General features: G+C 39.4%; 1 protein-coding gene across 16 annotated transcripts in view; it reads left to right on the top strand.

Moving 5' to 3' along the window:
* The window catches only part of FARS2 (phenylalanyl-tRNA synthetase 2, mitochondrial), a 537,420-nt gene that overhangs the window by 71,835 nt on the left and 440,506 nt on the right, over positions 1 to 25,079 (top strand). For 10 of the 16 annotated variants that reach the window (XM_047858223.1, XM_047858237.1, XM_047858233.1 and 7 more), the window contains one exon: positions 20,155 to 20,189. The exons of 2 other annotated variants lie outside the window; for them this stretch is intronic. The gene's annotated coding sequence lies outside the window, so the exon portion shown is untranslated. Of the gene's footprint in view, positions 1 to 1,157; positions 2,398 to 2,759; positions 2,773 to 6,466; positions 6,478 to 10,389; positions 10,409 to 19,915; positions 20,059 to 20,154; positions 20,190 to 25,079 lie in introns of those variants that run through there. 4 more of the 16 variants (XM_047858226.1, XM_047858227.1, XM_047858232.1 and 1 more) reach the window with 4 other exon arrangements.

Raw genomic sequence — 25,079 nt, 5'->3', positions numbered from 1 at the left:
AAAAGCTATAAAATATGTGTATTGGGAATACCAAAAGAATAAAGAGGAAAAGAAGAAATATTTGAAGTAATAATGGCTGAGACATTTCCCCAAATTGATGACAGTCATCAAACCACAAATCTAGGAAGCACAGAGAACGCTATGCAGGCAAATTTCAAAAAATCTGTGCTTAGACATAGCAGATTAAAACTGCAGAAAAAGACAAAAGAGAAAATCTTGAGTAAATCCAGAAGAGATAAATACCTTACCTGTATAAGGCTCAAGGGTAAGAATTACACTAGATTTCTATTCAGAATCCACATAAGCAAATCAGAAAAAACAGTTAACCTTGAAGTCTGTACAGGCGTATCTTGTTTTACTGTCCTTTGCTTTACTGAATTTTGCACATTCTGTGTTTTTTGCAGATTGAAGGTTTGTGGCAATCCTGCATCAAACAAGTATGTTGGTGCCATTTTTCCAACAACAATTTCTCACTTCATGTTTCTGTGTCATATTTTGATAACCCTCACAATATTTCAAACTTTTCCATGATTATTATATTTGGTATGGTGCTCTGTGACCAGTGATCTTTAATGTTCCTCTTGTAATTGTTTTGAGGTGCCACAAGTGTGCCAGGATAAGATGGTGAACTGAATTAATAAATATTGTCTGTATTCTGACTGCTCCACTGACCAGCTGTTCCCCCATTTCTTGGGCCTCCCTATTTCCTAAGACATAGGAATATTGAAATTAAGCCAGTTACCCTATCATGGCTTCTAACTGTTCAAGTGAAAGGAAGAGTTGTACGTCTCTCACTTTAAATTGAAAGCTAGAAATGATGAAGCTTAGTGAGGAAGTCATGTCAAATGCCGAGACAGGCCAGAAGGTAGGCCACTTGCACCAAAAAGCTAGCCAAGTTGTGAATGCAAAGGAAAAGTTCTTTTTTTTTTTTTTTTTTTTTTTCTCAACGTTTATTTATTTTTGGGACAGAGAGAGACAGAGCATGAACGGGGGAGGGGCAGAGAGAGAGGGAGACACAGAATCGGAAACAGGTTCCAGGCTCTGAGCCATCAGCCCAGAGCCTGACGCGGGGCTCGAACTCACGGACCGCGAGATCGTGACCTGGCTGAAGTCGGACGCTTAACCGACTGCGCCACCCAGGCGCCCCTGCAAAGGAAAAGTTCTTGAAGAAAATTAAAAGTGCTGCTCCAGGGATCACACGAATGATGAGAAAGCAAAGTAGCTTGTTTACTGATATGTAGAAAGTTTTAGCGGCTTGGATAGAAGATCAAACCAGCTACAACATTCCCTTAGACCAAATGCTAATCCAGACCAAGGCCCTAACTCTCTTCAATTCTGTGAAGGGGAGAGAGATGTGGAAGCTGCTAAAGAAAAGTTTGAAGCTAGAAGGGGTTCACGAAGTTTAAGGGAAGAATCCATATTTGTAATATCAAAGTGCAAGGTAAAGCAGCAGGGCTAATGTAGAAACTGTAGCTGGGTATCTAGAAGATAGCTAGCTAAGATAATTCATGAAGGTGGCTGCATTAAACAGCAGGTGTTCAACGTAGACCAAACAGCCTTCTATTGGAAGATGTCATCTAGGACTTTCATAGTAGGAGAGGAGAGGTCAGTGTCTGACCTCAAAGCTTTAAAGGACAGACTGACTCTCCTGTCAGGGTATAAAGCAGCTGGTGACTTCAAGTTGAAGTCAGTGCTCATTTGCCATTCCAAAATCCTAGGGCCCTTAAGAATTATGTTAAACTATTCTGCCTGTGCCCTGTAAATGGAACAACAAAGCCTGGATGGTAGCACATCTGTTTACAACATGATTTAACTGAATATTTTAAGCCCACTGTTGAGACCTACTGCTCAGAAAAAAGAAAAACAAACAAAAGATTCCCCTTAAAATATTCCTGCTTGTTGACAGTGCACCTGGTCAGCCAAGACATCAGTTGGAGATGTACAACATGATGTTGTTTTCATGCCTGCTGACACAGCATCCATTCTCCAGCCCATGGATCAAGGAGTAACTTCAACTTTCAAGTTTTATTATTTAACAAATACATATTGTAAGGCTAGAACTGCCATAAAGAGTGATTCCTCTGATGGTTCTAAGCAAAGTCAATTGAAAACCTTCAGGAACAGATTCACCATTTTCCATGCCATTAAGAAAATTGGTGACTGATGGGAAGAGGTCAAGATACCAACATGAATAGGAGTTTGGAAGAAGTTGATTCTCATTCTCGTGGATGACTTTGAGGGGTTCAGGACTTTATTGGGGCAAGTGACTACAGTTGGGGTGGAAACAGCCAGAGAACTAGTATTAGAAGTGGAGCCTGAGGATGTGACTGCACTGCTGCCATCTTGTGATCAAAGTTGAACGGATGAGGAGCTGCTTGTTACAGATGAGCAAAGAAAGTGGGTTCCTGGTGACGATGCCGTGAAGGCTGTTGCCAATGCAACAGAAGATTTAGAATATTACATAACTTAGTTGATAAATGCAGTGCCAGGGTTTGAAAGGATGGTCTCCAATTTGAAAGAAATTCTATTGTGGGTAAAATGCTACCAAACAGCATTACAAGCCACAGAGAAATTGTTCCTGAGGGGAGGACTCAGTAGGTGTGGCTGACTTCATTGTTGTATTATTTAAGATATTGCCGTAGGGGCACTTCGGTGGCTCAGTAGGTTAAGTGTCAGACTTTGTCCTAAGTCATGATCTCGTGGTTCACGGGTTCAAGTCCCACGTCAGGAACCATGCTGACAGTCCAGAGCCTGGAGCCTGCTTCAGATTCTGTGTCTCCCTCTCTCTCTCTCTGCCCCTCCCCTGCTCATGCTCTCGCTCTGTCTCGGTCTCTCTCTCAAAAATAAAAATTAAAAATAAAAAAAAAAGAATTGTCGTAGCCACCCCATCCTTCAGCAACCACCACCCTGATCAGTCAGCAGCCAGCAACATGGAGGCAAGATCCTCCACCAGTAAAGAGATTACAACTTGATGAAAGGTCAGATGATGGTCAACGCTTTTTAGTAATAAACGTGTTTTTTAAATAGTTATGCACATTGTTTTTCAGGCACGATGCTATTGCATACCTAATAGATGCCAGTAAGTATAGCTTTTATATGCACTAGGAAAAATTAATTTGGCTCATTTTATTATGATATTCACTTCATTGTGATGGTCTGGAACTGAACTCACAATATCTTTGAAAAAATGCTATAATCTAGTAAAATTATCCTGCAGAAGTGACAGAAGAGTGCAGAAGAGTTTCTCAAAAATTGAAGGAACTTTTCACTAGTAAATCTGTCTGGCAGGAAGTGTTAAAAAAAGTTCTTCAGAGAGAAGGGAAATGATACAGGTCAGAAACTTGGATCTACATAAAGAAAGGAGCAGTGTCAGAGAAGGAATAAGTCCAGGGGCTTCTTGCTTCCCTCTCCTGAGGCACTGGTGCCATGCCTGGCACCCAGTATCCATGCCCACACCCATGCTGAATAATACAGACATGGAATTTTATGACTTGTTAGTTTTAAAAAGGGTGAATTTCTCAACTTGCAGCCTCAGTCTCTATGCTTAAAAATTACTGAAATGGACATAGCAGGATCTCTGGCTCATGGAAGAGTAGAACCTCCAAAGACTCTGGGCTAAAGTGCAAAGAACAAATAAATACCAAATAAATACCAACACAAAATAAATACCAAAAGTCTTGTTCCCTTCAGCTCTGTGTATGTTAATCATGCACCTTATTGTCTCTTATGTAACAGAAATTTTTGTTACATAGTATCACTCTGCCAGTGGTATCATTTTGAGGTGAATCTCTCAGACCTTAAAGGAAAAGGAATTGAATACTACTAAGTGTAGACATACGAGCTCTTGAAAAGACAAATGTTATTGTAGCTTTCCAAACTAGAAATGAAAAGGCCACTGAAGCATCTTATATGTTTTAAATTTTCATAAGTTACTATTGATGGCTATCAACCACATAAAAAAAATCTCTTGGGGTAATCCCCCTCTCTTTCTTAAAAAAATTTTGTATTGAGACAAATGTGAGAAAGCACTGTGGATTATTCCTGGTAGTGAATGGTGCATTTCTTGCTATGACCTCATAAGGAACCATTGTTAGGGAACTTCATGCACCTGTAGGAGTCCATGGTTGGCCCTAAGGTTTTTGATTCTTTTACCCAGGAAGCTGAGTTTTGGTGACCTGAGGGATGTTGACCACAGTTAGCTTTTTTCCTGTTTGGCTTTTTGTCTTTTTTTGTTTGTTCTTTTTATTTTTTTTCTTTAAAAGTATTTCCTTTTTTTAAAAAAATTATTTTACTTTCATTTGTCCTCATTCTTTTTTCTTTATTTTTCTTTTATTTTTCAAGTCTCTCATTTTTTTCTTTTTTATGTTTTTCTTTTTTATTGATTTAAAATTTTTTAGTATTGTTGTTAGTATTATTAGTGTAGTTAGCAAGTTACCATGCTGCAGGGTTTTGCACCATCTGTACTGATGAAGACATTCGTATTGACAGCAGCTTCTTATGACTATTGGCCAGGCAGCTTTACCAAGGTCATGTTGACTCAGCATATTATGGGACAAAGGTGGCTGTGAATATCATTAATAGATTCCGGCAGAGATTTTCTAGCCCCCAGAGACTATTCCTTGAAGTCTGAAACATGAAGGTCTCGAATTATCCTAATAATGTGAAACTGTTTGACATGATCTTGATCCAGGACCATTCTACCTGGTCAGGGTGTCTACTAGTGGAGGAGAGATACTTGATTACGTGGTGGACCATGGCTACATGAGAAAGAGGCTTGTAGCACATTTTCTGGACAGTGTCCATGTACGGTGCTACCACCAGAAGAGTGTTGTCCACAGGGACTTAGAGCCAGAGAACTTGCTTTTTGTTGTTGACCTTAATGTCGAGGTTGTGGCCTTTGGCTTTGGTAATGTGTTCACCATCGTGAATGCATAAGCTGAATACCTCTTGTGGCAGACCTCCTTATTCTCTGGAATTTTTTTGGAGTCATAATTATGATGCCCCCTAGGTGGATATTTGGAGCATTGGAATCATTCTTTTTTTATTATGGTCACCAGTTTCCTACATTTTGAGGGATTGGAATTCAAAGACCTGTGGGCTTAGGTATTGGATGGAGTATATGACTTTTCTTTCATCATGTCCATAGAGAGTGAAAGCCTGCTTAAGAAATTCCTGATCTACAACCACAGTGACAGAGACATTTTAGAGGAAATTATGAGGGATTCATGGATAGACATGGGCCCTGAAGAGGAATTGAGGCCTTCCATTGAGCCACTCCCTGACTACAAGGATCCCTGGCAGTCTGAGTCGATGCTGTCCATGGGCTACAAGTGGGAAGAGATCCACGACTCAATGATAGGCCTGAGGCATGAAGAATTAAAGACCATCTGCTGGCTTTGGACTACTAAGACACCCCAGCTGGAGGGCACTCTGTCACTGTGAAGTCCCTGCCTACAGCTGATCCCAAGAACAGTGTTGTCTTTCCCCGTCCCATGTGGTGGAGACAAGTGTCTCTGTCAACCTAAGCAGCAGAGTGCTGTCATTCCCACCTTTACTTTGTTCTCTAAGACAGAAAATCAGTGGCATGAGGACCAGGAGCCTGTGTCGAAGGCCAGCAGAACAGCCAAGGTGACTGTAATTCCCAACCTGGTCAGGAGATGAAGACTACCATTTGAACAAAACTCTCCCACATTGTCCCTGTCGTCTTCTCATTCCCCCTACAATGCCAGCAATGGTGGTGGAGCCCTAGGTGGCTCCAGCTTTCTCCAGCTGTATGCATGTGGCCTGGCCACCTCAGGGGACTTTGTCCAGTGGAGGATGGAAGTGTGCCAAGTGCTGTGGTGTCTGTCTGTTGGGTTCGAGCTATCTGGCATTTTTAAGGCATTCAAAACCATTGTGGCAAAAATAACTGTGATGCTGCAATTTATGGGATTTCCAGGGGCCCCCTGTGGAGTGGAGAGGCCAGTCTCTCTACTCACACCTGGTGAAACTTCAGAGACTAGACTGTACCTGGAACCTTCCTCCTTTCTCCTTCTCCTCTCCCTCCATTCTTCTGTGTTTGTGGGGAGGGGAGATGGTTTTGTAAAATAAACACTATTAAATATTAACGGGTAAGCATTTAATATCTTCCTGATTGGCTTTTGATGATGGACTATGGGAGGTGATTACTGATTTGAATGGATCTCGTGTGTGTTTGTCTTAGTGTAGCATTGTCACTGCCTTGAGCAGATTGTATAATGGTATTAACACTAACAAGTGACAGTAGCATTTACTGTTTTCAAAGTCTTTCTCTGCCTTTCTAATTCATTTTAGCTACAGATCCCCATTTAGCTAATTGGCAAGTGAATGCTGAGGGAGGGTAAGCAGTTTGATGATAACGTGGAGCAGGTGAGGGCAGAGATCATGTCCTGAGCTAGTGTTCTCTACTAGGTGCTCTGTGGCTCCCATGGGCCAGATGTGGGGTCAGGAGACTCCCAGGTTTTGACATCCTTTTGAGTTTTGATATACTTACCTCTTAAATGAATAATTCAGTCATATGAGGGATGAGACAACCAGCCATTTTGTGTAGCACTTTTCAGAGCTTCTTGTGAATTAATTTGTCTGCAGTCTTTGAAGCAGGACATGGTCCTGAGTACAAATTCTTCCTTGAAAATGTGAAAGAAAAATGAAACTGTCCAGAGTGCTAGAAACACTAAGGGGTGTATAGAACCCTATTTATAGGAGAGATGGTGCCTTGTAGGCCCTTTGGCATGAAGCTGGCCACCTTGGTGTGACAGCTTTTGGAGGGGCCTCATCCAGATCTTCTTCTCTTCTCCTGCCTCACATTAAATCCTTACGAGCTAGAGAGCAAACGTGGACTGATGACTTCAGGCTGAATATCTATCTGTTGTATATTTTAAGTTCACTTGTTGAGTTGGAAGAGCCTCTCTCCCTAGCCCAATCCTTTTCTATTAATGTACTAAGTAATGTATGCAAGTACTTAATGTTTTGACTCCTGAGGGGATGTTAGAAGCCATAATAATATTATCAATAATATTTGTCAAACAAATGTATATATTGGGCAGCTACCATGTGCCCCAATAGTACAGGAGGTAGAGAGGTGAGCTCACATCTCCATGCCCAGGGTTCAGCCACAGTGGCAGACCGTCTGAGCTGCAGTGTGCTTCTGTCCTCTCAGACCATCCCCAGGCATTTAGGGTGGGACCTGAGCTGCTTCTGGTCAGACTGCTTAGTGAGGCCACTGAAGAATTAAGGAAAGTCCCTGGATTGAAAATTTAGTGGTAGGTTTTTGGCGTGTCCTTTTCCTAAGGTGCAATCTTTTTTGGCATGGACCTTCTTGAATATGACTGGCATGGTGCCTGGCACATAACAGCATTCACCAAATAACGTTTTTCTCTTTTCTCTGCAATGTAGATACAAAAAAAGAGAAGTCCATGGTATTTCAGAAGAGAGCTAGAGCACTGTGTATAGCTGAGATGTATCAGGAATGTTTTCCGGATGAGGCTGATATGAGGCAAGAATTAAAGCATAGGGTCATTCATTTATTCACCTGATGCTATAGTCTACCTAGCATATTTCAAGTGTTGCTGTGAAATGAGACTATAACAGTCACAAATTACAAACACAGGTGTTTGCAATCTGGTGAGTCAGACAAATGTTCATTAAGTAATCATGTAAATAAACATAAATTTACATGGGAAGCAACCTAAATATCCCATGGGAAAATGATGAAATAAATTGTAATTTGTTTTTTTGACTTAATATAATGTAGCCATTGATATTGTTTCAACAACTTGTAAAATGATTGCAGTAACTTACGTTGGGTATTTAAAAAGGGAGATATAAGATAGTCCCTACTTTTTTTTTTAAATGTTTATTTTTGACAGAGAGAGAGAGAGAGAGAGAGAGAGAGACAGACAGACAGACAGAGCATGAGCGGGGGAGGGGCAGAGAGAGAGGGAGACACAGAATCTGAAGCAGGCTCTAGGCTCTGAGCTGTCAGCACAGAGCCTGATGCAGGACTCGAACTCACAGACCTCGAGATCATGACCTGAGCCTAAGTCAGAGGCTCCACCGACTGAGCCACCCAGTCACCCCAGTATAGTCCCTACTTTGTAAAAACAATACATGTTTGCCTATGCATAGGAAAGCTGATTATACAACACATTGAACAGTGGGTATTCCTAGTGATATCATTGTGGAGCATAGAGCATGTTCTCATTAAAAAGGACTGTTGTTGCCAGAAAGTGAGCAGATTGGTTTTTCCATTGTTTGAATTTACAATTAGATGATTTGCATGCTTTAAATGAGGAACTAAAGCTTTAACTGGTATTCTTTCTTGGCTGTTTTGGTTTGGTTTTGATGGTGAGGGGGGAAGTAAGCTAAAATGTCACTGAGGACTCCTGCTGAGTGGGTTCTGGTGGAAACTGTCTTCTAGTGCTTTCCCTGGAGATGTGAGGTCCAGGAACAGAGTCTCTCTCAGTGCTACCCCTGCAGGACTCACCTTCCTTGGTCTGCTGTGGGTCTTGCTTTGCTTTGGGTTTTGTCTCTATTGGAAGATAAAAAAAATTTGTATCCAGAGGGCAAGTCCCAGAAATGCTTCCAGAGATGATGGTGGGAGTTTGATTTCCTTTGTTATTAGTCAGTATTTGGGTTGTTTTGGGTTAGTTCCATTATTTTATAAGCAAAAGCTTCCATCTTCTCTAATCCCTATCAGAAATTATTATTTTGTTGGAAAGTTGGGGTGTTACTACTTTTATTAGCTTAAGACAACAATAATTCTGTTTCTAAATGGGTCTTTTGTTTTGCTTTGTTTTGTTTTTTAAAGCATCTGTGTGTTTTTTAGTTGAAAATTAAAAGTATGATAGAGGTACTGATGATATACTCACAGGATTAGATTATGGCATATAATTTAATTATCATAAGATGTGAAAATTCTAGAAAGTTTTCCTCTGATTTGTAATGTTTTCCTTGTAAAGAAAATTTTTCTTTATGTTCTATTACTTATTTCAAACACCTCCTGAGTCATTAAAGTGATGTAGTTCTGATGGATAGAATAGCATTTCTGCAACCTTCCGTGCCATCTTGGATTTGCCCTGCTCTGCACAATAGAGGTACCAAGACTTGGCCTTATGAGGGTAGAGTTCTTTTTCTATAACGGTTTAAGAGATGGTCAAAAGACCTCCTGCTGCTTTCCTTATATGCAAAATTACATAAGTAGCAAGTTATACTTTTAAGTCTTACAGACTTTTCATCATGAGTCTCTGTTGAAATATGAACATCTAGGATGGAGAGCAGTGGTCATCCAGAGTCTTGCCGGGATTTCCTGTCAGTCACCCGGAGGACAGAGTGGAATGACCAGGCTGGGGAAGGTCTCGTTACTGCTGGGCCTTAGGGAGGAGCAGGCAAGAAGCTCCTCACCGAGGACTTTGCACGGCTGACTCTGGTTCTGCAGTGACGGCAGCTCCTATTGTACGGGGCTGTGAAATTATTCAGAAAAGAGTAGGGATAATGCATATACATTTTACTTGCTTGAAACTAATAGGCGACTTCCTTCTGAGATTTGCTCTCTATGCCAATTAATTTATAATCTGTTCTACTTTCTCTTCCCTTACCTGCCAATCACTGCTCTTTTTAGTGGTAACCGCGGGGAAGAGACTAGGATTTTCTACCAAGGTGTGTGTTACAGCTCCTTACATTGTTGTGTGAACACGCGGGCCCTCTCACCTCTCAGACATCATCCCTTCCGGTTCTTAGTTCTTGGGCTGCTACTCGCACGTTTTGTGAACATACTGGTGAAGGAGCAGTTGAGCCATTTTGGTGGAGCGAATTTCCATTGACCGGCGTATGAGGAGGGCACGCTCAGGGACCCCAAACATAGGTATATGATACACTGCGTGCAAACAGTGCTAGAGGAAACCTAGCTGTTTCTCTAACAATTCAGCGTGACGAATGATGGAATCTACCTTTCCTCTGTCTCTCTGGGCTTGGCTCGCGGCCCCCGAGGTACAGCCCTGCTTCTGGGAGGACGGGCGCTAAGGTTGCCGCGTGCAGTTGACAGGGAATCAGACTGACTTTCCACCGAGAATGGACCACAGATTTCCTGTGTCACTTCCCTGCCTCCTCAGACTGTCATGTGGAGAGACATGCCATTCTGCTGCAGGAAGGCGTTTGTTAGCAAGCCCCGGGAAATATCTGGTTCCTTGTACCTCCCATGCATCCTGCAGGTGCAGATTGAGAGAAATCTGAGCATTGTTCAAAAATGGCTTTTACTTTTAAAATGTTTCTTTTAATTTTGTCAAGTCTTTTTATATTAAAAAGAGTGTTTCTCTGTTGCTTTTCTGTTCCCTAGATATATGGCATATCAGTTCCTCTGGCTATTTCATCCCCCTGTAAGCTGGCAGCTCTGGTGGGTATTTTAAAGTCTGTAGGGTTTTTTTTTTTTTCCTTTTGACAAAGGGGAGAGGAATTGCTGGCATACTGCGTGCCAGAGCGCTGAAGCAAATCTATTTCCAGCTTGAATATAGCAGCTAAAGAAATTTCCAGAGTGGTGCATTATTTATTTTTCTTCCCTGATGCTAAGTCTCATAATGGGGATGCTGAGTGCGGTCCTCTTTGTCGTTCAGCAGCAGTCAGGGATTGGCATGATTGCACCTGCTTTTTTCTGCCTCCCTGTGTGGGCACCTGTTTCAGCGGTGTCCAGCCTCCAAACTTCAGGAGCAAGGGATCTCTAAGTTGCTGAAGAATAGGAGCCACAAGCATTTCTGGTGGTTTATCAGATGTAGCATAATTTTCCAGCTCAAACAACAGGTTCTTAAAACCAAGTATCAGAAATATTTTGCATGTACTTGCAGTCTAGCCATGAAAAAATTTCCCACTTGTTTAGGAAGGCCGTATGATTTTTACTCAGTGATCAAATTTTTCAAATGTTTTTTTTAATCACCATAAAAAAGAATGATTTGTAAATGACTATGTCCAATGCATGCAATGTATGTGATGGACAAATTAGTTACAAAACAATCATTACTGTAGTATTAAAAATGGCAAGCGTTGTCAGTTTAAAAACACAGTAGTTTAATAAAAATATGGGAACCTTTTAAATGCCACTAAAATGAGTGTAAAAGGATACATTTTGAAGCATTAATTGGGAAATTTGAAAATAACATTCCTAATACCTAATGTTAGGGAGGAAGTGTTGAGGTGCATTCACAGGTACAGTGTTTTTATTAGGCTGTGTGTCTATATGGTTTTACAACGTAGAATATGCATACACATTATTTGCTCTGAAAATTACCTATCTTACCCTTATATGACTGGAGCAACTCCAAAGGTGGTTGGTCAGGCTCCTTTAGTTTGGCATTATTTCAAGTGACCATCAGTGGAGTGTTTACTCTGCCGTGTAACTCCCTGTAATCAGGACTTAAGCTGAGCCTCAGGGCAAGCCCAAGTCACTGTAGGGATGTTTATTCTAGACAGAGTGATCACAGATTCTAGGGCAGGGCCCTGACATGTTCTCAGGAGGAACACTTTTCATTTCCCTCAATTGTTAGCATTTGGCACAGGACCATCCTGGTGAGTCTTCAGAGGAAGTCTTGCCCGCATGGCTGCTGACCCCAGGGCTCCAATGGCTGCTTTGAGATCCTCCTGGAGGTCCTTATCAAGGACAGGCCAGGTTTCCCCCCTCTCCTAACTGGCACCAACAGGGACTAGAGATTGACCAGGCCTGGGGCTGCTGAGCAAATTTCCAGGTTCCTCCCTTTTCACTCCTTTTCTACCACCTTTGTTAAGGCTTTGTGTTCTGGGGTCAATGGCCTTGTCACTCTTCTCTCTCTAGAAACTTGGGTAGAGAACATAGCCACATAGGAGACCCCAAGTGAGCCACACGGCACAGTGTTTGCTCTGAGCATCACTGCATCTCCACCTGCAAGTGCCATTGGATGCTCAGAGTTGGGGAGCATGCAGTTGGGGTGTGGACTGTTCTTTCTCAAGAGGCAGTATTTTGTTATCAGTGACTTATTGATAGACCTTTTATGTTAATTTACATGTCAGCCTCATAACTATCTGTAGATACTCTTCTATGAATTTAACTAGTTAGTGCAGCTGGCCACTATGGTAGCCAGACCTGGTATTAAGGGCGTTACACACAGGAAATACTGACAAGACTGAAAACAGAGTCATGAAAATGGTAAATCAGCCCAGGCCCCTCACAGATGCACCTGCTCCTTAGCCTGGTTCCTTATGCTGGGGTGATAGCGCATTTAACACTCCCGAGGGAGGGGGACCTGGACGGCTCAGTTGGTCAAGTGTCTGACTTTGGCTCAGGTCATGATCTCACGGTTCTGGAGTTTGAGCCCCGCATCAGGCTCTGTGCTGACAGCTCAGAGCCTGGAGCCTACTTCAGATTCTGGGTCTGTGTCTCTCTCTGCCCCTCCCCTGCTCTCACTCTGTCTCTCTCAAAAGTAAATAATAAACATTTAAAAATTTGTAACACTGTCAAGGGAGATTGTGGCTTTCTAGTGTTCAGCTGAGTTAACCCCCACCCTGGAAAAACAAGGAAGGAAAAAAAATTTTTTTTACTTTCTTTCCTTTAATCAGCTAATGGTGCCAGTTATTATTTCACAGTTTTTCCATTATTCGATATGAAATCTCCATAGTTTGTGAAGCTGGTTGGTGAAGAGAAGAACACAGAAAAGGTCACGTTGTGGATGGTGAAGATTGCCCGTGGGGTTTGCAGTGTGCAGCCTGCGTCCCTGCATGCCGTTTAGCTCTGAGTTGACCTTTTCCTCCTTTTCTCCTTTCTTACTTTTCATTCTGGCGTCAGCCTGCAGTCTGCCTCACTTGAGAATAGAAAACTGGGAGGACAGGCAGGGGACAGCTACACCTGCACCGCCCCTTGCCTTGTGTTGATTCTCACTTTATGGGCGTTGATACTATTCTGGGCTTTACTGAAACATACTGACTCCTGGTTTCTACATCTGATTTTTAGTAGCAGACTGGGAAATTTTATCCCCTTCAGAGATCAGACAGGGTATAGAACGGATTTGTTCTTAAATGGTAAAAAGAGTCTTTCAGATTCATGCTGGTCTTTGCAAATCACCTAAAAATAGCGATCTTAGTATTGTTAGATCTTAAAATAACTAAACGTGTAACTTTTATTTTTGTTGCTGGTAAATGAGACTTCCATTTTTACTACATTTCAGGATAGGCCAGAATTAAATATCCCCTTCTCCTCAAGTTATAAGAAAATAAATTGGGAAGAGTCTACCTATCATTATGTAGGAAATTACTTTAATTATAGCAGGAGGCTGCTTAGTCTTTCTCACTGACATCCTTACCGTCCGTCCACTGTGAGCTTAGATATTTGAGAAATTGGTCTAGAGAATAATAGTGTGGTTTTGCAGAGTGGTCCTTTTGCTCTGTTAGTTTTGAGCATGAATGATGTGAAGGTAGGATGCCCCCCTCTTTATCATTAGGATCCCGTGTTAGCCTCTTTATTGGCAATATCATGTTATGAAACATTAACATCTTAGGATTCAGGAGACCCAGGTTCTGACTGAGCTGTGTTCTGAAGAACTCCCATAGGACTGTGGGGGAATGTCTGCCTTGATTTCCTAAGCCAGGCACTCTGGTCTGTCACACCTCTGTCTACAGGTGTTGATTACTCTTACTTTGTCATTTTGAAGTGTAAATGATGGTAGAATATTTTAGGTGTCTTGGTGACTTCTATTTTATTCCTTTTGGCTTTTAAGATATGACATGCATTTTGTTAGGAATTATCCTGTAATAAGAACAACTCAGTAAGTTCTTAGTTGTTGTAAGAACAGCTTCTGAGCCATTTCAGTTGTGAACACCTTACACTGCAGCTCCGAGGCCTAGAATGATGAGCCCAGTTCTGTGTTTTAAACAGCTCTTCTTTCCCCACTACTGTTTCTTTTATAAACCTTACCAAGCCATCTGTTGTGGTGGAGGGCAGCCATGGTCAAATTCACCATTCCTGGCCTTGAATTGAGGGAGTGTCTTGTCAGAGAAGTTAGAGGGAGGGGACACCTCTGGTGCTACTTCCTTCAGGGCTGCAAGATCAGAGCACACCTTTGCAAAATGGTTCTGCTTTATGTGTGCGAAGATTTTGGGGTGATAGAGTGCCATGTTTCAGCTACACCATAGCCTCATGGATTTTCACCCACTCTCGTAAACCTTGTTGCTTTAAAACATGTGGGGCTGCCATCCAACTTGTAATGAAGTTGATAGAATGTATTTCTTTTGTAAATTGAAGTCCACCACCTGGTGCAGTATTTTTAAAATTTGATAGCCTATTGATTTCCACAATCATTCATGTGTGTTACGTTATTCAGTTTCTCCACACATTAGAATGATGGTTCAAAATCAAGAATGTGAGTGAACAACAACAAAAAGCAAAAAGAATGTGAGTGAAATCTAGAATGAACTCACCGTTGTCTCTTGACTGTAATTTTTGTCCTTCCATGTTTGATGTGCCTGTGAGCTGACTTCACTCATATAATTTTGATACCAAATGTGTCCTTTGCTTGTTCCTCCCCCACCCCCCATATTAAACACTTTTCCAGCTCTTCAGATACCGACTGTGTATCCTACAATTAAATTTGGTTCTGTACTAGCTACCCAGATTTAGCTCAGTCCTCACGGGGAGAGGACTCAATCCCACCAGACCCCCACCTCCCCCCCAACCCCTGTAGATGCTGGTCACCTTTCCAGGTTGCTACCCATGCTTCTCACCAACCAGCTTGAATCTTAGGTTCCCATTAACCCCCTCCTCAGATTCAATAATTTGCTAGATTGGCTCACAGAACCCAGGAAATCACCTTACTTACTATTACTGCCTTATTATAAAGGATACAACTGAGGAACAGCTAAATGGAAGAGAAGCATAGTAGAGTGGATGGCGACAGTAGAGTGTTGGGCAGCACATTTCAGAGCGTGCCATCTTCCAACACCTAAGTGTATTCACTAACTTTGAATGTTTTCTGAACCCCACTGTTGGGGATTAAAAAATGTTTTTTAATGTTTGTTTATTTTTCATATATATATGTGTGTGTGTGTGTGTGTGTGTGTGTGTGTGTGTGTGTATGTGTAGAGAGAGAGAGACAGAGACAGAGAGACAGCACAAGTGGGGGAAGGGCAGGGAGACAGGGAGACACAGAATCTGAAGCAGGCTCCAGGCTCTGAGCTGTCAGCACAGACCCTGATGCAGGGCTTGAACCCATGATCCACGAAATCATGACCTGAGCCAAAGTCAGAAGCTTAACCAGTTGAGCCATCTAGGCACCCCTTTTTTAATTTTAATGTTTATTTATTTTTGAGAGTGTGAGAGAGGTTTTTTAATGGGTGTTTTATTATGTAAGTATAATTACAACAAATATAGGGATATTATGTATTAGGAAAAAAATCAGAAATGTGGCATCAAAGAAATTTCATGTTCATTAACAGACCCTTTTGGATTATGCCTCCAGTCTCCCCTAGAGATATAGTCATTCCTTCTATTCTCTCGGGTAGATTTGGATGTTTGCTACCAGTATTTATGCAAGTATTTATTTGAACATACCTTGTAACTTCTAGAAGACCTTGCAAATGTTTGCATTATAGTAGTAGACGTTTGGTCAATATTTGTTGATTTATAATCTTATCCCAAATATTTTTTAGACTTACATCTTACGAACTCTGAAGTTTCCAGGCTTTATACTTAGATAGTCTTCAGATAGAAGATTTCATTATCTCTCTTATTTTGCTTGGCTGAATTCACCATGGTCTTTCTCACTTATGTTTATAGACTAATGAATTTTAGTTTTAAAATGCTTTGTATTTAGATATTCATAATGAGAGATTCACCAGATCCCTGTTTCACATCTTCTAGGAGCATTGAAATGTCACTGCTTCCCCCATGTCCAGCCTGCTGTGTTATACTTGTTATACCTCTTGGGATTCTATGGCCACACAGAAGGGCTCAAAAAATAGTGTTCTGGTGGCTGGGATTTCCTCTTATCTGACCCCAAAGCTTATTCATCTCTATTTCTCTTTGGACTGTTAGGACCAGTAATGGAATATTAAGGGTTAGATATGAGGAAGGAGATAGATATAAAGAGGATTAGGGATTAGCTGGCCTAGGATGCACAGTATGGTTGTTAATGGGTCATAGTAGGGTTGAGTCTAAAGGAACCGTGAGATCAAAATTTACAGAATTGGACCATGAAACCAGATGTGGGAAATATTCTAAAATGATCAAGGCAAATTTCAGAGAATGCTGCTTCTTAGGGTCTAGTACCCTTCTGTCTATAATCATTGGTCTTAAGGGAGGTATTACTCTGAATCCATAGTCTGACATTACGTATGTAATTTATGACCTCAGAGAGGATTTGTGTGAGGAGTATGTATGATTTAGTGAAACTAATCTACAATTTTTCCAGCCCTTATGTACCAGCTACTCCGAAATGACTTTAAATACATTACTTCATTTAGTTTTCACAGAAACTCTATGATATGGATTTCTTCATTCCCATTTTTTATAAAAGACACTAGAACCCTGGGAGGTCACATGATTTGCTCACATTCCAGGTTAGATTTGGAGAGTCCTGGAGCCAGGATTGAAACCCAGGACTGTGTCACTCTGGCGATTTGTGATGGATACTGATCACCTGGTATGTAGCAGGCACTGGGCCAGGTACTAGAAATACAAAGACAAATTCAACTGTGCTCACTTCAAGGAAGACAACATATCATCTTCATCAGAATGCTAAGGAGATTCCAAAATGACTTAATTAAAAGCACTGCATAAATGCATGTCATTTTATTAGCTTGGCAATGGTTTCCTGCCAATATATGAGTGCTGAGAATCAATAGGAAGAAGTATATGGTTATAAAAAAATGAGCAGAGCTATAGAAAGGCTAATTGAAAGCATGGAATGTTAAGAAACTCACAGATTTATTTATGTGAAGTTTGGAAGATGCTATTCTAGCAGTTTCTGGCTAGTTTTGATGATTGATGATATCCCTAAAGTAGCTGAGCTACTCAGATTAACTTAAGTGGCTTTATTTAAAACCCTGCTTTCTCAGAGATCCTTACTTTTAATGCACCCAGAGGTATATACCTGTGTTATGTAGGGTATAAGCTATTTTCGAATCAGAGGAAATGGAGAAAACAAGGTCAATATCACATGGTTTCAACACTGTTCGTCAGTATATTACCCATGATATTGTGCCAGTGCAGTTATGAGACTATGGGAAGGGCAAGTGGGGTGAATGCTCATGTGGGAAGATGATTAGACTTAGACAATGGATGAATTACATTAAAAACATATTGGTTCAGTATTAAGGACTATAAAAGAACAGATACTAGGAATTTGCTTTTATTTAGCAAAATGAATAATTCTTAGGTTTATAGATCAAATCAAGAATGTTATGCTAATACTTTTTTATATGACCTTGGATTTATTCAGAATGCTTTCTTTCTGTATTGGTAATTTCTAAAATGTACCATTCTTCTTTTTGAATTGTCTGGATATTCTTTATCACCATTACTTTTTTTTTACTGCTTTCATGGAATTATGTCAGTGAAATTAGGGGAAACTAAAAGATGTGCTTAGGAGCAGTCAGTATTTAAGTGGTTCTATATATTTTGATTTTACTTGAAATAGGCAAGAAGAAAAAGAAACACGTGTAAAGCTCACTCGTTGTGTGTGAGACACCCAGCTAGATTCTATGTGTAGATTCTGTGTGTTTGTGTGTTTGTATGTTTAAATATCATCTATACCCATACAGATATATAGATCTCATTTCATAGCATTTATTACCATTTTTCAGATGAGGTTTTGTGATATTAAATGACTTGCTAGTTAAGGTGGGTGTAGATTTGAACCCAGGACTTTTACTTTCAAAACCCCTGTTTTTGCTGGAGTTTGCTGCTGATTTGAAATGACTGAATTGCAGTTATCAGCAAGATTATAAAACACAGAGTGATGAAGTTATAGCATCAGGTTTGATTTACTTTTTTTTTTGATCAACATGATCATATTAAGATATTTTCAAGAGAGTCCTATAGTGAAATCTATAAAATGTGTAAGGAAAGTCCTGCCTCACTAGGTTTTGAACCTTGTTTAAAGGATATAATCACCTGGAACCTTTCTTAATTGCTGGTCTCCATTTATTGTTGAATTTTAGAAGTTGTTTTCGGCCAATGTTACTTGTAAAACTGTTGTTTGGCTTTTGCTTGGCTTCCCGTGTCTGACTGGCCTGTTGGTATTTCGAGCAATCCCTAGCCAGATATTAGACCAGTAGCATACAACATTAAGTATTTGTTGTAACTTTGAACTCTGATTTGACTTTTCTTGTATATATACCATCTGCTGCCTTTTCTCTATACTTTTTTGGCTGTCTGAACTTGACTTATTATGGAATAACCAGTTGGAGTCTCACCTCTTCCATGAATGCATTACCAGGCATTGTCTGCATTTGCTGTTCCTCCTCATGTACATCTGCAGGACCTGATGGCTCTTCTCCTGTTAATCATGTGTTCTTTTATAAGCGTATTTCTGTGTTTCACTGTGAATACTGTGATGTTCCAGCTTCATATATTTTAAACTCCTTGATTTCATGGATGGTGATTTTTTATTTTATTACTTATTTATTTATATTTATTTATTTTTTATATAATTTATTATCAAATTGGTTTCCATACAACACTCAGTGCTCATCCATCCCTACAGGTGCCCTCCTCAATGCTCATCACCCACTTTCCCCTCTCCACCCCCATCAACCCTCAGTTTGTTCTCTGTATTTAAGAGTCTCTTATGGTTTGCCTCCTTTCTTCTCTGTAACTTTTTTCTTTTCCCCCCTTCCATGGTCTTCTGTTAAGCCATGCTTATCCTGTGGTAATGTGGAACCCTTGTCCTTTGCCATCTATCTGTATATTAAGATTAGGGTCTGATTTTTATGATGATGTAATGATTTCTCTGAAGTCGATGGACCTAAATTTGGTTTCTAAGTCATGTGACCATTTGTTGCCATTTGACCTGTGAGACCAGTGGTTCCCTGGCATATGTGACTGTACTCTAGCAAGATATATTTGTCTAAAATTGCTACTTCCAAATCAGTGTCCTCACTTCATGGGTTTTTGCTGCTTTAAGTGACTCATACGTTTATAAGTTCCATTTCTATTTCAATTCTGCCCCCATCTTATCCTTTGTTATAACCTAGGCCAGAACAAGTACTCTCCTAGAAACTGTATAGAGGGCAAGTAGGAATGACAAATCAACAGATGCCAGAGAAAGATCCATAGTTAACCAGCAGGATAATCATGTGCAGGTGTTTTGTGTTGACATTTCTTCTTAAGAGTGTTGAAGCTTTCTGGTTTGCTAGACTCTATCTATTTATAAATGTGTTTTTTTTTTCTTTGTCTTGACTTACATACTGATGTTATTTTTTGACCAGTATTGAAATTTAGAATTGATTTAATTAAATGAACAGATATCATTCAGATAAAAGATTTCAAACTTTCTTCTGAGCAAATATTCTTAGGTAAAACTAAACATGTTTGAACAATTAGTGATTATAATGTAAATCCTTTTTAAAAATACTTTAGCAATGGAGAAAAAAATTACTTTACCAATCTATTAGGTGAAATAAAATTACATCATGTGATTCATTGTGTAGAAATATCATGAATGAGTTTTTCACTATTACTTCTACAGGTTAAGTTTGGGAGAAATTGTATGTAATTAGAGAATGTAATATTTATCAAAGTAGAAAGTAAAACATTAACATTTGATATGCAAACAATAACCTTGTTTTTATTTAGTTGTACTGTCAAATAGTAAGCATTAGTGCTTATGTGTACAACAAGCCTAGTAGATAGTGGATATTTGTGCATTCAAGTCCATTCTTTTTATAGCCTTGGGGCAGGCATTTTACGTTTTACAGAGACAAGAGGGACGAGATTTTATTGTTCACACTGTGCTGTACCTCAGAGGTGCTACCCCCCACTAGTGCAAACTTGGAGAAACACTGCACCTATTTCTTCTGCACAGAGCTCTGGTATGACTTAATATGAAAAATTAGAGAGGCTTGAATGTATTTGAACCATTAATTTTCAACTGTTTTTTCCGATTGTGTTTTATTTTTATTTTTCAGATACTGTCTCCTTTGGGATTAAAACAGACTAAAAGGTAAGGTTGCTTTTTGTAAGAAAGCTCAGAGTGGAGGAAAAAAATCTTAGTTCTAAATATATCATTCTAGAGTTTTAAAATAAGACAGTTTTTTCTCTGGAAGAACAAAGACATGGAAGGCTGATGGTTTTTTAAAAGTCTCAGAGACTTTACTTCATACCAGTGTAACTGAAAGCTGAGTCTTTTCAAGCTCTTCCTAGGATCAAAGATATTTCTTCACATATGTGGGAACTCATAACTATGGGCAAATAAACTATTTTCAAAAGCCCAGATTTGTTTTTGAAATAAAATGTATGCTTTTGTTTTCCAGATCTATATTTAAAATGATGTAAACAACTATTTATATGGCATAGAATGTTGAAAAGACCATCAGCATTTCAAAGAGCTGACATTCTGTCTCAGAGCCCTAGTAAATAGCAGCTGGCTGTGTCATTCACTGCAGAGATTTTCCCCATTTTCTTTTTTAAACTTTCAAATTTTCTGATGGTTACAAACATCAGCAGTCTTAAATTTTCATATGGTCAAACTTATGTGTCTTCCATTCATTTATTTCATTTACTTCTTTTGTATAACAGTCATTCTTAACCCCAGATCAGTTAAAAAATTACCAATATTTCTTCTGTTTTTGTTTTCTTTTGTTTTTAAACATAGAACTCTACAGAACTCTCTACAGTCTGTTTTGGCATATGATGTGAAGATGAGTTCATTTTTTCTCCCAAATAGTCCGTTTCTTAACACTATGTCTTATGGAATTTGTTTCTACATTGATTTGTGAGGATCTATATTAAATTTTAAACTTCCTCAGAATTTGTTTGCTATGTCAGGTCTTTTGCCAGTTTAAAAAAAAAAATGTTTGTTTATTTTGAGAGAGAGCATGAGCAGGGGAGGGGCAGAGAGAGAGAATCCCAAGCAGGCTCTGTGCTGCCAGCACAGAGCCCAGTGTGGGGCTCAATCCCATGAACCACAAGATCATGACCTGAGCCGAAATCAAGAGTCAGATGCTCAGCTGACTGAGCCACGCAGGTGCCCCTCTTGCGAGTTTTCATTGTTCCTTTTTTCTTATTTATTTTTCAAAAAATTGCTAGCTTCTGTCACTTGTTTAATTTTTCAAGTGAACTTAAGTGGTATTTCAAGACCTCTTTAAAAATTTTTTTTTTTTTAATGTTAATTCATTTTTGAGAGACAGAGAGAGACTGAGCATGAGCTGGGAAGGGGCAGAGAGAGGGAGACACAGAATCCGAAGCAGGCTGCAGGCTCTGAGCTGTCAGCACAGAGCCGGATGCGGGGCTCAAACCCACGAACTGTGTGAGATCATGACCTGAGCTGAAGTCGGACACCCAACCGACTAAGCTACCCAGGTGCCCCTCAAGTCCTCTTAACTTTCCCCTCACATCCCGGAGAAATTGCCGTTAGAAATTACATCAAAATAATTTGGATAGAGCTGGCATTTTTGTATTATTCAATCTTCCCATTCAACATATATCTCTTTCTATTTATTCTGATTTTCTTTCATGGCTTTTGGTAAATTTTTGTAATTTGCTTCATATAGGCCTTTTTATATGCAGTAGTTCCTCCCCTAGTTCTGGGGAATTTGATCTAAGACCCCTAGTAGGCACCTGAAACCACAGAATGTATTGAACTCTATGTATCCTGTGTTTTTCCTATATATACATACCTATGATAAAGTTTATAAATTAGACACAGGGAGAGATTAACAATGATAATAAAATAGAACAATTATAACAGTATGTTGTAATAAAAGTTATGTGAATGTGGTATCTCGCTCTCGGAATTTCATACTGTCCTATAGTTACTCTTCTTGTGATGATGTGAGGTGATAAAATGCTTGTGTGAAGAGATGAAGCAAGGTGAATGATGTATGCTTGTGATGTTGTGTTCGGCTACTACTGACCTTCTGAAAATATGTCAGAAGGAGGATCATCTCCTGGGCCATGGTTGACTGAGGGTAACCAGAACCGTGGAAAATGAAACTATTTATAAGGCGGGGGCTACTTAGTTATTATAAAATATTTTGTTTTCATTATAACTTTATTTCTTGTTGGTTATTGCTGGGATTGAAAAATACTATTGCTTTTTAGGAATTTTACATTTATTCCCTTGAGCATCCTGTTATTTGTTCTAATAGTTTGTCAATTCATTTGAGATTTCTAGAGAGACAGTTATGTGTGGCCAATAATACTTTGGTTTCTTCCTTCCGGAAGTTATGTTCCATTACCTTCTGGTTTATGTTCTCACATTGGCTAAAGTCCTAAAATGAAAAAAAAAAAAAAGATAGGTTGTAAAGTATTTACCCTGTTATAAATGATTTTATAACTTACCTAGAGACTGTAGGTTGCTTTCCACCAAGAAGAAAGGTTTTTGGAAAGTTGTCACATTTCCTTGGTAATTAATCAATGAAATCTGTTCATATTTTCAGAGGAACAATTATAATTTTATTTTATTTTTTTATTTTTATTTTTTTAAAGTTTATTTATTTATTTTGAGGGAGAGAAAGAGAGAGGTCTGGGGAGGGGTGGAGAGAGGCAGAGAGAGAGAGAGAATCCCAAGCATGCTCTGCCTTGTCAGTGTGAAGCCCTATGCTGGGCTCAAACTTACAAACCATGAGATCATGACCTGAGCTGAAACTAAGAGCCAGACGCATAACCAACTGGGCCATCCAAGCACTCCAAGAATTATAATTTTAGACAAAATTTATTTAAAAATTGCTTTGAAAATTTATTTAAAGCAGATATTTAAATAAATTATTGTATATTTTTATTCTTTTTATGTGTCTAGGTGGGAACTTGATGATATTGGGAAGGAAAAATTCAGAGTCTGAAAGTAATATGACCTCATTGGTTCCAAAGGAAAATCCAACTTTTATGGATAATTGTTTTCATAACTTTTATGGATAATTGTTTTCTATATTTATTGTATGGAAAAAATAAAAGTTTCAATGTTTTCATTAGAGACTCAGCAGAATTATCTTTCCTTTTTTTTTTTTTTTTTAGTATGCAAACAACTTTTTTACTAATTAACTTATTTTCATGTTGTGCTGTTTTCTATCTCATGAATTGTCTCCATTCCCAGGAAGCTAAAGCTACTTGCTAGATTTGCTTTGGTGTGTTTACAGTCTACCTGGTGTACCTTTAAAATGTGTCTTTCTTTTCTCGTCAGCTGTCTTTTGCATAGCTTGTCACTTGTCCCAAGGTTCTGCATAGAATCCACACAGAACTGGTGGGTGCTGTTCCCTGGATGTTTCTGCAGCAGTGACTTGCCTTTCCCAGTGTTCAAGATGTTGCATTCCATTACACAGGTCCTAATCCTGTCCAGATGGCAGGAATTCTCAGAAGTTTACATCTTTGAGTGGGTTTTTTCTGATCATCTCTGCCAATAGTTCCTGGAGTCCCAGGGCACTGTATGGTAATGTTTATGGTATTTAGCACTCTAGCCCGCTTTCTCTGCATTTGTCTATAGTTTGCCACAGTGTTTCATGGCTAGGTCACATTTCCCAGAAATCCCCAGTGCTTGGCACTGCCCCTGTTTGTTGAAGAATGAGTGGGAGCTGTCTATATTTTCATGCTCAGTGCTCTGGAACATGCTTCTCGTAAATTTCCTACATACTTCCCAGATTTGCTAGCCTTTTCTATATATTCTGTTTTTCTCAAAAATACTATATTAACAATGATCATGATACCTGCTTGTTTACTGTTCTTTCCTGAATATATATATTTTCTCAAACATACTATTTTAACAATGTTCATGGCATATAAGTTATAATACATAAATTCTTTCTTGGGCTTCATATGTTGCTATTATAAAAATGAATGGAAACTAAAGATTTTTTTTTAAGATTATTTATTTTGCAAGAGAGAACATGAGCAGGGGAGAGTCAGAGAGAGAGAGAGAGAGAGAGAGAGAGAGAGAGAGAGAGAATCCCAAGCAGGCCCCACAATGTCAGTGAAGAGCCTGATGTGGAGCTCAAACTCAGGAACTGTGACCCGAAATCAAGAGTCAGATGCTCAACCAACTGAGCCACCCAGGCACCTTTTTTTTTTTTTCCACATTTAATCATTACAGTAACCAAACGCCTATGTTGAATCAGTTTTGCTATTTATTGATGAGACCTCACTCTGTGATAAACTATCTTGCCCTTGTAAAACTAGTCAGTCACCTATGAGATGTCTTTTCATATGACCTCGCTTCTATCAGATGCCCAGGAAAAAGGTTTTGTTTGATGTGGAACAGTGGCATATGTCCCAGGAGAATGACTGCATATCCTAGAAATATTCCAAACTCATTGATTATATTTTATTAGATCAAAGAGCAAATACTAAGGTCTGCTTTGGGTAAAAAGTTAATCCTACCAGCAATGTGGGTGTTTTTGTTTTGTTTTTTTTTTTTTTTGTATTATTTTATTTTATTTTATTCCTAAGTCTTCAGAATGCTTCACAGGAATTCTCCCTTTTCTCCTCTGATCCCCATAATTTTATTTTTAAGTAATCTCTATACCCAAAATGGGGCTTGAATTTACAATCCCCAATTCAAGAGTCACATGCTTCACCAACTGAGCCAACCAGACACCCCTAATCCTCATGATTCTTATGTTAATAAACGAATCCATTTAATTTTAAGCTATTTTCCTTGAAAGTCAAAGTCAGGAATTTGGTGTTTCACAAAATCATGTTTCATGTACATTTCCTAATATTAGAAATTACTAGGGAAGCAATAGTACCATATCCTTAACAGAAAGATGATAGTGGGTCTTGGGAATGGCTATGTGAAACCTTCCTTGTCGGGGGTATTGGGGTCTTTCCTGGGAAGCTGCGTGTCATTTCAGGTCAAGGCTGTGCCATCTTCTGTCTTTCCTGTCTGGAGGCTGTCAATGGT

Source organism: Prionailurus viverrinus, chromosome B2, assembly GCF_022837055.1.
Source record: "Prionailurus viverrinus isolate Anna chromosome B2, UM_Priviv_1.0, whole genome shotgun sequence".
NCBI lineage: Eukaryota > Metazoa > Chordata > Mammalia > Carnivora > Felidae > Prionailurus > Prionailurus viverrinus.
Note: the sequence above shows the minus strand (reverse complement) of the source record. Positions and strands in the feature narration are given on the sequence as shown.